Below are 15,118 nucleotides of genomic sequence, written 5' to 3' on the forward strand. Positions count from 1 at the left end.
GGCGGAGGTTCCTGAGTGTTTTAAGAAAGATCGGCCCCCCCCCACGAGACACAGAAATAATATTTAACTATGATATCCCCCCCCCCTCTCGACACAGATATATATATATCATGGCAACGTTCCCCCCTAAAACTATCAGCTTTTTAACTCCGGGGTGGGCGGCCATGTTGGGCAAAGGGATTATTTTTTCTTCCTCCAGGATGGAAATCTGAGGTGTTGGGTTTTTTTAATGTGGGGGGGATTATATTTTGTGGCCTGTTTTGGGGGGGCTTTCTGTGAGGTGACAGGCTGCTTCGAGGGGGCGAAAGCAGATGTGGGGGGAGATACAGTGTCTGAGGAGGAGATGAGGCGCATGATGCTCGTCGATGTGGCTGGGATGATGGTTTTTTTGGAGGGGGTCATAAAAAAGAAGAATATCGTAAGAAAATACGAATATCGTAAGAAAAGAAGAAGAATAAGAAGAGCCAATGTGGGATCAGGCCAGTGGCCCATCCAGTCCAACACTCTGTGTCCCACGGTGGCCAAAAATGCCTGGCGCCATCAGTGGGGCCAGATCGGGCCCTCTGTAGTGTTTTGCCTGCCCAGTTTTTCTCCTGTTGTCCGAACTGAGAGAGGCCCCGCCGTGGCTTGACCTGACTCTTGCGTTCTGTATCAGATCAGGCTTTGTATTTGCAATGGCTCTTGGAGATTGCCGAAGCCAGAAACGTGAGCGAGAGGAGAAACGCCGACCCCTTCCACACAAATTCACACTCAGGGTGGCTTCGCTCCTTTCCGACACGTTTATACCAACGGCGTGCCCGTGTGGGAGCTTTCAGAGAGGACGGTGTGTTGGGTGATAACGTGTTTGGCTGTGTGGCCTTCCCCCTTCATGAATAAGTGTCACGCTACGATCTTCGTGTGGGTTCGCGACTCATCTCTGTTTGAATTGCAGTGTGGCGTGTGGTGCACATGCGGTGGGAGACCGCTTTCTGGGCATGAGGCATGAGACTTGCACGCGCAGTTTTCACATGTGGCAAGCCACGTAAATGATTGGATCCTGCAGACCTGTTCAGCTGATGGTAGAGCTTTCCCTCTGCGCGAGAAGCTGATTTGCCAGGGGGATGGCGGCTTAAATCTGGGGAGAGTACCGCTGTTAGTAGAACGCGTCTGTGGGATCCAACCCGTTACTTCATGTATGTATGGTACTTAGAAAAATATGATACAAAGTGTTACATAGGTTGTAACGTGTACTTGGGGATGGGGAACGGTATGGTATAGCCCGATCTCCACAGGTCTCAGGAGCTCGGCAGCATGAGTACTTGAAAGGGAGACCACCAAGGAAGACTCTGCAGTGGAAGGCAATGGCAAACCACCCCTTATCCCTTGCCTTCAAAGCCCCTTGCTGGGATCACCATAAGTCTAAGCTAAGCAGGGTCAGTACTTGGAAGGGAGTCCACCAAGGAAGACTCTGCAGAGAAAGGCAGTGGTGAACGACCTCTGTTTCTCCCTTGCCTTGAAAGCCCCTTGCTACGGTTGCCATAAGTTGGAAACACTGCAGGGTCAGTACTTGGATGGGAGATCACCAAGGAAGGCTCTGCAGAGGAAGGCAATGGCCAACCACCTCTGCTTCTCTCTTGCCTTGGAAGCCCCTTGCTGGGATCACCATAAGTCTAAGCTAAGCAGTGTTGGTATTTGGATGGGAGACCACCAAGGAAGACTCTGCAGAGGAAGGCAATGGCCAACCACCTCTGTTTCTCCCTTGCCTTGAAAGCCCCTTGCTACGGTTGCCATAAGTTGGAAACTATGCAGGGTTCGTATTGGATGGGAGACCACCAAGGAAGGCTCTGCAGAGGAAGGCAACGGCCAACCACCTCTGCTTCTCCCTTGCCTTCAAAGCCCCTTGCTGGGATCACCGTAAGTCTAAGCTAAGCATAGTTGGTCCTTGGATAGAAGACTACCAAGGAAGACTCTGCAGAGGAAGGCAGTGGCAAACGACCTCTGTTTCTCCCTTGCCTTGAAAGCCCCTTGCTACGGTTGCCATAAGTTAAGAACATAAGAGACGCCAATGTTGGATCAGGCCAAAGGCCCATCCAGTCCAACACTCTGTGTTGCACAGTGACCAGAAATACCAGGTACCATCAGGAGGTCCACCAGTGGGGCCAGGACATTAGAAGCCCTCCCACTGTTGACCCCCCCCCCCAAGCACCAAGAAGACAGAGCATCACTTGCAGGGTTAGTATTGGATGGGAGACCACCAAGGAAGGCTCTGCAGAGGAAGGCAATGGCAAACGACCTCTGTTTCTCCCTTGCCTTGAAAGCCCCTTTCTGGGATCAACATACGTCGGTTGGAACTTGACGGGACATACATACATAACATGTGCTTAAGGCGTTATGCTATCTCAGTACGCTTACAATAAAACAGCAAGGGGACTGATGCTGAGAGAGAGAGAGAGTGGTTTTATCCAATGGTACCCAAGAAGGATTTATGTCTGAGCTAAGATTTAAACAGCAATTCAGTAGCTCAGAATTTATGCTATTGACTGACCCCTTACTTCCATGGCTACATGGATTTTGAGCCTTCTGTGTAAGAATTTTGTAAAGTGTGAATTAGTCCTAATGGTGAGAGAGGGTCCTGTCCCTTAGATTTCACCCAAATTTCACCCCATTCTGCTCAATTACAGTGCATACAACCCTATGTGTAAAGAGGATCTTAGATTTGATAGTAATTGCATCGAAAGAGTCCTCTGTGGATTTTTAGTGGATGCAAGATCTGTAAAAATCCCAAATGGCTAGTTGCCTGGGTGTATAAGAAAGTTTGGTGCCCTTGAAAGAACTGCATCACACGTCACTAATTTCTTAATAGCCCTTTGTGTCCCTGGGGCTCCAAATGTTACAAAGTGTTTTTCTGGCCAAAGCGTATATTTTACTGCCATGTACCCATTCCTCTAGCGCTTGTTTCTCTTGCAGTCTATGTATTTATTTAGAGTTTTGGACCTGCTAATTTGGCAGAGCTGGGGTTGCTTTCCTAGAGCTGATAGTATCTGCGGATGTCCCTTGATACGCAGAGTGAAGAGGAACTCCTAGGTGTTGTAAATATGATAGTATCTGTGGATGTCCCTTGATACGAAGAGTGAAGAGGAACTTCTAGGTGTTGTAAATATGCTAAGTGGGCGAATGGAGAAAGCAAGATGGGGATAAAAGAAGTTACCATGAGGTGTGATGCCGTTTTCCTGAGACCCCAATGTTGTAAAATATACATTACTTTCGGATGGGTGAGAAGTCAAGCCAGGCTCCTTTGATTAACTTCCAGGTACTTTTCTCCCCAGCTGTGCCTACTATTCATTCCTTGTCCTGGGCCAGGCTTTTGAGATAGATTTAGGACCCAGGATGGGTTACAATTTATTTATTTATATAAACTTTTACCCTGCCCTCCCAGGCGAGGCTGGCTCAGGGCGGCTTACAGTTAATTACATTAAAAACATAAATTATTATTAAAACAATTCTAAAACCATAATAAAGTGCTAGTGATTATTGTATCCGTAAACGGTAGCAGCTATCGTTCACAAGTTCACGGCTCGCCGTCAGCTCACAGTATCCGTTTTCGTCGTTCCGGCAGTATTTGTTGTTCTTTAGGCTGTTGGCAGTGGTTTCCGGACTCCAGGGCCCTCTCCGATGTTCTTCATTGACAATAGAGTTTGAGTCCGGTGGCACCTTTAAGACCAAAAAGGTTTTATTTAAGGCACGTGCTTTCGTGCGCATGCCTACTTCTGCAGATTCGTTGAAATGGAAATGAGTAGTCCAAACATACAGAAAGAAGGTGAACAGCGAACTAGCATATGGCGTAATAAGGGTGTTTAACAGATGCAGGGGCCAAACCAGAATAGGGTTGTTAGGTCCTTCCTGGAAACCAGCGGGAGATGGGACTTACGGGGGGCAGCAGGGAGGCCCAGCTCCATACAGCGACGTATCCATGTCACTGCCCACGTGACCCGGAAGTGACGTTATGCTGTTGTGGTATTTGGGCAAAAACTCTATGGTTGATTTGGCTTCTGCCGTAAAGTTTCCCCCCAAATACCAGACCGTCGCCCCGACATCCCGAATGTGATGACGCCACTTCCAGATCACATGGGCGATGATGTAGATACACTGATGCATGGCTGTTGGTTCTCCCCCTGATTGGCAGTGGGGTGGAGCCTGGCAGCGGGGGACTCCCGCCTCCACCAGGGGGCCTGGCAGTAAGAACATAAGAGAGAAGCCCGTGTTGGATCAGGCCAGTGGCCCACCCAGTCCAACACTCTGTGTCACACAGTGGCCAAAAATACCAGGTGCCCTCAGGAGGTCCAGCAGTGGGGCGGGGACACTAGAAGCCCTCCCACTGTTGCCCCCCCCCAAATCAACAATCCTAAACTAGAATAACAAGATTAGTTTATATGGTCACTGTATGTTTGGGTTTAATTCCGGGGGGGGGGGAAATCATAGCATAGGAAATCCAATATATCAAAATCGGAGATTGATGGGCAGATGTACGCTTCTTAACTGTGGGATGCTGGGAGTCATTAACTGATACCCAGCTATCACGCTCCATCCGTCGGTCTCAGGATCTCAACCTAGGGGAGGGGGCCATGGCTCCTTGGCGAAGCACCTGCGTGGCACGCAGAAGGTCCCAGGTTCAGTCCCCAACATCTCCAGTTCAAAGGACCCAGGTTAGGTGATGTGAAAGACCTCCGCCTGAGACCCCAGAGAACATCCGTAGACAGTACTGACCACGATGAACCAAGGGTCTGATTCTGTGTGAGGCCTTGTCATATGAACCTTTCTTCCATTTCCAAACTATTCTTTGCCTTAAAAGGCTTTTCATAATATTAAACCTAAAATCTACCTTACCATTTAAGCCAGGGGTGTCAAACATGCGGCCCGGGGAGGTGGATCAGGCCCCCGGAGGGGCTTCCATCAGGCCCGCAGTGGAACTGGCCATCTCCTGCTTCCAGTTGTGCTGCTGCATCATCGCTTGCTTCGCCAGACTCTCTTAATCACTCGGCCGTTTCATGTTTTAACCTGGGTCCTAGACTCAGGACTCTAAGCATGAGATTCCTGTGGCGAATGTCAATAAATCAAAAGTAGGTTTGCAGCTCACAGAGAGCATGTTTTAAGCATGTTTTTATTTTAAGTTAAAAAAAAAGATCTTTGTGTTTGTGTTGAGTTAATATCTCTGCTACCTGGCATTAGATTTTGTGTTACACATGGCCTGGCCCAACAAGGTCTCATTTATGTCAGATCCAGCCCTCATAACAAATGAGTTCGACACCCCTGATTTAAGCCATTCCTTCTTCTCCTGTGGTCACTGGGTACAGCAAGCAATTGTTCCTTTTCTCCATTTTTAAGCGTTTCAAAATGTGACTACTGCCTTGTTATGCTAAACATGGTGAGCCATATTGCCTTTCCCAACAGTTCTTTTGCAAGTAGCGTGGCTCAGAACAGAAAAGTCTATTCCGGAATGTTCTTTACTGTCAGCTTCTGGAATCTTGCTCATAGTACTTCTCTTCGTACAACCTAAAAACGTCATTGAACTTCCGTGCCATAGCAACCTATTGTTGACTCTTTTTATCTGCTTAGCGAACCTTTCTTTGAAATGCCGCTAGCTAGTAATATTCTGTCTCATACTAGCCCTTTTGATTTAATGCTTACCCTCTATCTCTGGTGAATACTATTTGTTTAAGGCCTTATTTTTAACCTTCCTAACTCCTTAAAAATGTTTCAGGCCAGGTTGCAATGATGTTTAACACACACCTCATAGTAAGGGAAAGAAAAATGACAATTAGGAAAAAAGTAGAAAAAAGTAAGAGTCCTGTAGCCCCTTAAAGACGAACACAATTTGTGGCAGGGGAGGCGCTTTCGTGAGTCACCGCTCACTTCTTGAGATACAGCTAGAATCAAACATACCATGTATACATTCTAGTTGTATCCGAAGAAGTGAGCAGTGACCCAAGTAAGTCTTTAAGGTATTACTAGACTCTTACACTTGCTACTTTACTGTGCTCTGGTTAGACCTCACTTAGAGTATTGTGTTCAGTTTTGGGCACCACAATTTAAAAAGGATATAGACAAGCTGAACATGTCCAGAGGAGGGCAACGAAGATGGTGAGGGGTCTGGAGACCAAGTCCTGTGAGGAAAGGTTGAAGGAGCTGGGTCTGTTTAGCCTGGAGAGGAGACGACTGAGAGGTGACATGGTAACCCTCTTCAAGTACTTGAAGGGCTGTCCTATAGAGAGTGGTACGGAGTTGTTTTCTGTTGCCCCAGAAGGTCGGACCAGAACCAGTGGGTTGAAATTAAATCAGAAGAGTTTTCGGCTACATTAGGAGGAGCTTCCTGACAGTCAGAACATTTCCTCAGTGGAACAGGCTTCCTCGGGAGGTGGTGGGCTCTCCTTTGGAGGTTTTCAAACAGAGGCTAGATGGCCATCTTGACAGCAATGCAGATTCTGTGACATTAGGCAGATCATGAGAGGGAGGGCAGGAAGGGTTGCCTCAGTGCTTAGTTCTTGTGGCCCTTTCTGACACGCCCAGGGAAATGCCAATTGCCGCCTTGGGGTCAGGAAGTAATTTTTCTCCAGGCCAGTTTGGCCAGGGATCCGGGAGTTTTTTTGTCATCTTCTGGGCGTGGAGCAGTGGTCACTCTGGGTGTGGAGGGGGAGGTATTTGTGAATTTCCTGCAGTGAGCAGGGGGTTGGACTAGATGACCCCGGAGGTCCCTTCCAACTCTAAGATTCTATGATTCTACTGCTACAGACAGACCAAAATGGCGACCAGTCTTGAATCAGAAAAACACTCATGTTTTAAAGGCACTAGAAGCCAGCAACAGTCAATCTACTTTTAACTGTTGAACCTGCTCCTGGAAAGACCTTTCTAAATAGTTTGATGTGGAATGTTAGTAGTATGTGGGGGGCTGTTAGTAGTATGTGGGGGGCCACTTTGGTGTAGTGGTTAAGTGCGCGGACTGTAATATGGGAGATCCGGGTTTGATTCCCCACTCCTCCACTTGCACCTGGCTGGATGACCTTGGGCAAGCCATAGTTCTGATAAGAGCTGTTCTTGAAAAAGAGCAGTTTCTGTCAAGAGCTCTCTCAGCCCCACCCACCTCACAGGGTGTCTGTTGTGGGGAGGGGAAGGGAAAGGAGTTTGTAAGCCGCTCTGAGACACCTTTGGGTAGTGAAGGGCGGGGTATAAATCCAATCTCTTCTTCTGAGGTTCTTGCTTATAGGGGATATGGGTTTTACCTTTAAACACTCTCTGAGTACATAAACTTGGTAGTTTTATGCTGCCACCAGGAATTAAAAATTCCAAATCTCTCTCTTTTGGTAGTATGACCTAGGGTCTGGGCACTTCAGAGGACTATGTGGCCCTGAGGAAGTACTGTACTGGTTTCTGGGATAAGTTTAAACAAAAATTGATTTATTTAATAAATAACAAAATAAGTTTCTGTTTATTTTGAACAGCTGCTGACAAAAGGAACTTGTAAATATAGCTGTCAACAACGCCTTTTGCTACAAACAGTCTCTCAAACTCCAAACTCCACTCTGACAGGCTTATACATTCAGTACAATCTCTTAACTCTCATCTATATAGATATATAGTGCCACACAGGCTAGTCTCTTTGTTTTAGTCACACAGAATAGAATCAACTCTCTTAGTCACACAGAATAAACTGTTGGTCTTATTCACACAAAATTCCGTAGTCCCACAGACTATGTTCTCTCCTTCAGACTTTAAACACAGAATTTCTCAAAAACACACACACACCCCTCCTCCCACACTCTCAGTCAGCAGCCAGTCAAATCACACTTGTCACCCTCTATCACTCTTCTCATATTACTGGATTCAAACTAAACATTTAAAGGAACACACACACACCAAAACATGGAATCATTACAGGGGCATTCCGACATACCTACGGGTGCAATCCTAATCATACTTCTCTTGGCCTTTCCCAGTGAGTAGACTTGGGTAAGATTCAGAGTAGACGTGTTTCGGATTGCTTTGCTAAACTGCCTATATCTTAGTATCTTACGTAAGTCTTGATCCGAGGAGTGGAGTTTCTACACCATCTTCGCTTAGCCTCTTTTTTTTTTAAGTGTATCCTCCAAAGTTCGTTTGTTTACTTCCTTCATTTCTGCCCCACCCTTTTCTCCAGCAGGAACCCAAACCAGCCTCACATCATTATCCTCTGTGTTTCATACTCTCAACAACGCTGGGAGGTAGGTTAGGCTAACAGTGCGTGACTGGCCCCAAGGTGTCCCAGCAGGCTTCCGTGGCAAAGTGGGGGAATTCGAACCTGGGTCTCCCAGATCCTTGTCCAACAGTTCAGTGTCGTGCGTGCCTTTCACTGAGTGCGTATCCATGTAGTCAATGAAGCATGCCGTTCCATTAGTTTCGTTCATCCTGTTCCAGCCTTCTGTCTAATTTCCTGTACTAGTGGCTCAGAGTGTGTTCTTTCAACTAGATGAAAAACTACCAGATCTTGGAAGCTTTGCTACCCAAGCTATCTATCATGTGCCGTGGATCTTCCTTATGGTTCGCCATGTGCTGCTTAGAAGCACAAGAAACGTGCACCTACATCAGACCAAAGCATCATCAGCTTTGACCAAGTCTCTCTCTCTCCCTTCCTCCCTCTCTCTCTTTTGGCTGTCAAAAGAGACCCATGTGACATTGGATCCCTCTATCGCAGGGGTGTCGAACTCATTTGTTATGAGGGCTGGATCTGACAGAAATGAGACCTTGTCGGGCCAGGCCATGTGTGTCATAAAATGTAATGCCAGGTAGTGGAGATATAAACTTTATAAAGGACACAAACACAAAGGGTTGGTTTTTTTTTTCTTAAGATAAAAACATGCTTAAAACATGAGCACTCTTGCAAGATTTCATTTATTTAGCAGTGTCCGATAACGGACACCTCTTGCTCTGAATTATTGCATCAAAACGTCTGTGCTGTTGCAATCTTGAGTGTGCTGTTCAGGTGTGTATCTGTAAGCTGCAAACTTACAATGACGCAGCAGCAGCAGCAGAACTGGAGGAAGAAGCAGAAGACAGCCTGATAGAAGCCCTCTGGGGGCAGGATCCAGCCCCCGGGCCACATGTTTGACACCCCTGCTCTATGGTTTGTGAGAAGGAGGTTGCAATCAGACATTGTGGTTGTGTAGCATGGAATGAGGAGCTGCGGTGGCTCAAGTGGTTAAGACGCTGAACTGCAGGCTGTGGAAGGTCGGTAGTTCAGCAGTTCGAGACCTGAGTGCGCCACATGACGGAGTGAGCTCCTGTCTCTAGTTCCAGCTTCTGCCAACCTAGTAGTTCGGAAGCTAGACATTGCATCCAAAACTCCCAAGGCAGAATGTCCCACTGCTCAACCTCTCTGACAGTCAGGAAGTTTCTCCTGCAATTTAGCCAGTATCGACTCCCTTGTAATTCCCATCCATTAGATCTAGTCTTGGGAGCTGCGGTGGCTCAAGAGGTTAAGACGCTGAACTGCAGGCTGTGGCAGGTCGGTAGTTCAGCAGTTCGAGACCCGAGTGTGCCGCATGACGGAGTGAGCTCCCGTCTCTAGTTTCAGCCCCTGCCAACCTAGCAGTTCGAAAGCAAGAAATTGCAAGTAGATAAATAGGGACCACTTCGGTGGGAAGGGAACAGCGTTCCGTGCGCCTCGGTGTTTAGTCATGCCGGCCACATGACCACGGAAACATCTTCGGACAGCGCTGGCTCTTCGGCTTTGAAACGGAGATGAGCACCGCAACCCTAGAGTCGGATTCGACTGGCTTTTGAGCAAGGGAAACCTTTACCTTTAGCATGGAAAATGTATCCTCCTTAGATTCTGCAACTTAGGTTTAAAAAACACAGGCCGCTTGGATCAGAGCAGAGGAGAATTAGAACAGAACTTGACGAATTGGGATGGAACCCGTGGGGAGCCGGGGCAAAACTTGGACTTTTCAAATCGTAGCGGTTACCTGGCCGAACTGGTTTTTCCTGTCCAGAACTGTAACTGGACGTGGAACAGTGTGATCGTAATATTTATTGGTTTGTAGCCCGGCCGTCTCAGTGAGGCTCAAGGCAGGTTTATAAAATCTGAAAAGCAATTCAGTCGGACAGCAAAGACCTCCAATAAGGACTAGGCTTACGCAACTGGGGAAGAACGCAAACGCAAACTGGTCTAAGGCATGGCACGCCACAAAGAAGAGAAGGGGTTACAAAAACAGAAGAAGAAGAAGAAGAAGAGATTGGATTTATACCCCGCCCTTCACTTGGAGTCTCAGAGCGGCTTACAAATGCCTTTCCCTTCCCCTCCCCACAACAGACACCCTGTGAGGTGGGTGGGGCTGAGAGAACTCTGACACAAACTGCTCTTTTTCAAGGACAGCTGTGCCAGAGCTTGTGACTGACCCAAGGTCACATCAGCAGGTGCAAATGGAAGAGTGGGGAATCAAACCCGGTTCACCCAGATTACAGTCCGCACACTTAACTACTACACCAAACTGGCTCACTTAACCACTACACCAAACAGAGAACGTTGCTGTCAAGAGGGAGGTGATACGTACAATATTTAGAACCTAGAGATTGTGAGGAAGCTAGATATCTAGGAAGGTGATATGTACAATATCTACAATATCCGTAGCCCAGAACCACCTTCCATTTTTAACTTAAGATCGTAAGAGAAGCCATGTTGGATCAGGCCGGTGGCCCATCCAGTCCAACACACTGTGTCACATAGTATGTCTAGATCTCCTCCATATAAGATTCTGGTTCGTTGGCCGCCTCACTGGAGCTTACTACCACCATCTGAAACTGGAGAGCCAGTTTGGTGTAGTGGTTAGGTGTAGTCTAATCTGGGAGAACCGGGTTCGATTCCCCACCCTTCCGCATGCAGCTGCTGGTGTGACCTTGGGTCAGTCACAAGTTCTCTCAGAGCTGTTCTCAAGAGCAGCTCTCTCAGCCCCACCGACCTCACAGGGTGTCTGTTGTGGGGAGGGGAAGAGAACGGAGGTTGTAATTGGCTCTGAGACAAGGGCGGGATATAAATCCAATCTCTTCTTTCTTTATTCCCAGCCTCTGGGGTCAGAGATATACTGCCTCTCCACGTGGAGGATTCATTAGCTGCCATGTTTAATAACCATTCTCTGTTACTCCATCTAATCCCTTTTCTTAAGAGCTGCCTGGGCTACTGGCCATTGCCATAAATTCATTAGACGTTGGGTGAAGAAGTATCTGTATTAGCCAGCCAGGAACACGCTGACAACCGATAGCGCCAAGCAACCCTGACATCTAGCACCATGAGGGGGGTTGAAACATTTATGTATTTATTTATTTTATTTCATTTATACCCCGCCCTCAGGGCGGCTTACAAAGCACAAATGTAATACAATACCACAAGTTAAAAACAATTAAGGCACACAGTGCAATAAAATACAGGTTAAAACAATTGAAGCAAAAGTGGACAACTCACGGGATCATCGCGACTAACATACTCACTCCCTATTGCGCATCACATTGGGATCAACGAGGGGGATGGCATGGACCACGATGTTCAGGTGGCCAGTCAGCCCAACCCGGCGGAACTGCTCTGCAGTCACACGTTGGTGTGTGGTGGCAGCTCCTACTCGAAGGCCTGGCGGAAGAGCTCCGTCTTACAGGCTCTGCGGAACCTGCCCTTCCCTTCTGCACCATTCCTTGATAAGGCTCACGGCTCCCCTCCTAATTAAAGTGTGTTCTTGGTTGTGTTGATGGATGTGAGTGAAAACGACGACTTCTGAGCACACCTAATTCTGTGGACTGCTGTTGGGAGGAAGACATTTCACAATCCCAATAAGCAGCCTCACATTTTGGGATACTGAATTCACAAATTTCTGAAACATGGGATTCTCCCCAGCCCTGATTTACTCCAGGATAGCTTTTTTTTAAGTCCTCCTCTTACGACAGTAGAAGGTTACTGTTAACGTTGGTGGTGAGAAGTGTCGTCACGTCACAGCCGACTTATGGTGACCAGTGTTCCCTCTAAGCTGAGTTAGTGTGAGCTAGCTCACAGTTTTTTAGCCTCAAGCTCACAGATTTTTGTCAGCGCAAACTAATTTATGCCGTGGCCAAATGGCTCGCTCACAACTTTAAGGCCAGTCGCTCACAAAGTAGAATTTTTGCTCGCCAGACTCCACAGCTTAGAGGGAGCATTGATGGTGACCCTGAAGGCAAGAGACGTTCAGAGGTGGTTCACCATTGCCCGCTTCTGTGTAGCAACCCTGGGCTTCCTCAGTGGTCTCCCATCCAATGACTAACCAGGGATGACCCTGCCTCACTTCCGTGTTCTGATGACATCAGGCCAGCCTAGCCCCGTGCAAGTCAGGGGGCACTATTATGTTATAGACTTTTAAAGCTTAATTGAAGCATAACCTTTCTCGGACTGGAGTAGTTGTTCTTCAGCTTTTTGAAATGGGGCTCACTTCTAAACGTAGGCCCCAATCACATGGGCCAGATAACACGGAGGGAGGGGGGGAGGCGTGGCTGTTCGCCCCGGAGCAAAATAAAGCGCGGTAGCCCGATCACACGGTCCTCCGAGTCTCCGTGCTTCGGCTGTTAGCTGGTGATCTCACGGCGATGGTACAGCGTGGCAAAGAAGCGGCGCGGCGCAATCACACAAGCGTTTCACGTTCCGCAGAGCAGCACTGCTTTCAGTTTCGTGTTTGTGAACTGGTCGGCCACTGTGTGAGACAGAATGCGGGGCTAGATGGGCCACTGGTCTGACCCAGCAGGGCTCTTCTGGTGTTCCTATGAAGACCTCGGCCTCTCTGCCCTGTTGTTGGCCCTCCAGAGGAACTGGTCGGCCGCTGTGCGAGACAGGACTAGATGGACCATTGGTCTGATCCACCAAGGGCTCTTCTCATGTTTTTATGTTCTCTCACGAGCAGCCTGAATTCACAGGATCAGCATGGCTGTCAGATGGCCACCTAGCCTCTGCTTAAAAACCTCCAAAGAAGGAGAGCTCGCCACCACCTCCCGAGGAGGCCTGTTCCGTTGAGGGAACCCCTCTGTCGGGAAGCTGAAAGCTGCCTTGCAGATAGAATCTGATGGGGCTGTCTTGCTACTTGAAGCGGCAGGTGTAGTGTGCTTGTGTGTGTGTGGCAGGGCTCTTTTTGTAGAAAAAGCCCAGCAGGAACTCATTAGCATAATAGGCCACACCCAACAGCAGGAACTCATTAGGATTGGCTACATTCGGGGTGTGTGGCCTAACATGCAAAGGAGCTCCTGGTACAAAAAAGGCCCTGGGTTTTGACAACAAACAAGGTAAACAGAATAACAAGCAAAAGGTGGGTGTGGCTGGATGACCACACTTCTGGTAACATGGGGGTGCGGCCTAATGTGCTAATGAGCCCACACACCCCGAATGTAGCCAATCCTAATGAGTTCCTGCTGTTGGGTGTGGCCTGTTATCCGAATGAGTTCCTGCTGGGCGTGGCCAACTCGGGAGCCAGCTGGAACTCCGTTCCTGTGCGTTCCTGCCCAAAAATAGCCGTGTGTGTGTGTGAGAGAGAGAGACAGAGACAGACTCATAGGGGGGGGGGGGTTGTAAGCCACATAAATATATTTTTTCCCCACCTAGGCTATATCTGTTTTCATTCTGGCCTGAATGTTTTAAACCAAGCTGGAGGTTTTTCTTTTGGTTGGAAGAAGAGAGCATGTTTCCTAGACAGGCTGTCTGGCCGGGTTGCTGTTTGGAGCAAAGTTCTCCCCCACCCTTTGTCTTTTCTCTCCCCGCTCTCCTGTTTCTGTCAGTGAAGAGTGCCTCATCCAGGCCAACCTCATGTGGGTGCAGTCTTCCCTCTAAGCTTGAGTTAGTGTGAGCTAGCTCACAGTTTTTTTAGCCTCCGGCTCACACATTTATGTCTCAGCTCAGGGAGGAGGGCTCCAGAGCAAACTAATTTATGCTGCGGCCAAATCGCCCGCTCACAACTTTAATGCCGGCAGCTCACAAAGTAGAACTTTTGCTCACAGGACTCTCCACAGCTTAGAAGGAGCACTGCATGACTCCTGTTTGTAGGCAGGGAAAAGGCTCAAAAGGGAGTGTATAGGGTGGGGCCAGTGTTTCCTCTAAGCTGAGTCAGTGTGAGCTGGCTCACAGTTTTTTAGCCTCCGGCTCACACAGTTTTGTCTCCGCTCAGGAAGGAGGGCTCCAGAGCAAACTAATTTATGCAGCAGCCAAATCGCCCGCTCACACCTTTAATGCCAGCGGCTCACAAAGTAGAACTTTTGCTCACAAGACTCCACAGCTTAGAAGGAACACTGCATGACTCCTGTTTGTAGGCAGGGAAAAGGCTCAAAAGGGAGTGTATAGGGTGGGGCCAGTGTTCCCTCTAAGCTGAGATAGTGTGAGCTAGCTCACAGGTTTTTAGCCTCCGGCTCACACATTTTTGTCTCCGCTCAGGAAGGAGGGCTCCAGAGCCAACTAATTCATGCAGCGGCCAAATCGCCCGCTCACAACTTTAATGCCGGCAACTCACAAAGTAGAATTTTTGCTCACAAGGCTCCGCAGCTTAGAAGGGAGCATTGTGTGGATGTCGTGAGACCTAAAACATAACTGCACTTGGGGAGTACTTTGAATTTCCAGGGTGGGTGATGGCACAGAGACCCCAAATATTACGATTTAATATTAATTTTAAATTGGCTTTTGAGCAGCTGGACGCTTGGTCACCTGTGGTGAGTAAGAATTACTTCTGGGCAAAGTCTTTTTTCTTTTTTAAAATTAGGCCTACCTAACATGCCAAGTATGCCGGGGGCGTGGGAGGGGACAGATCATGCCCGTTACATGCTTTGTTCATTGCCCCATCATTCTTTCGGAAGGGAGTAAAATTTGGATGTGTGCTAGCTGACTTTGGTGGGGAAAACCAGTCAGATTCTGCAAAATAATTTCCTAACTGTGGTGGATTTCCCCCCCCCCTTCCGCTAATTGGAAAATAAGATTGCAAACGTGGAATCGGCTGCCAAGCTTGAGCTAATATTGTGAGAGAGAGAGGGAGGGAGACGCCAACTGTTAAATCAACATGAGGAAAAACAGATCTCTCCCCCCCTCCCCATTACGGGGTAATTTGTGTACAGAGCAGTATGCTGAGCC

The 15,118-nt window shown here is 48.1% G+C and overlaps 1 protein-coding gene across 1 annotated transcript in view; it reads left to right on the plus strand.

The window, feature by feature from the left end:
* POGZ (pogo transposable element with ZNF domain) overlaps positions 1–15,118 on the plus strand; it is an 87,562-nt gene that overhangs the window by 734 nt on the left and 71,710 nt on the right. The window lies entirely within an intron of this gene.

The sequence above is a fragment of the Gekko japonicus genome, unplaced genomic scaffold (genome assembly GCF_001447785.1).
Source record: "Gekko japonicus isolate JY-2015 unplaced genomic scaffold, Gekko_japonicus_V1.1 scaffold226, whole genome shotgun sequence".
NCBI classification, from domain to species: Eukaryota; Metazoa; Chordata; class Lepidosauria; order Squamata; family Gekkonidae; genus Gekko; species Gekko japonicus.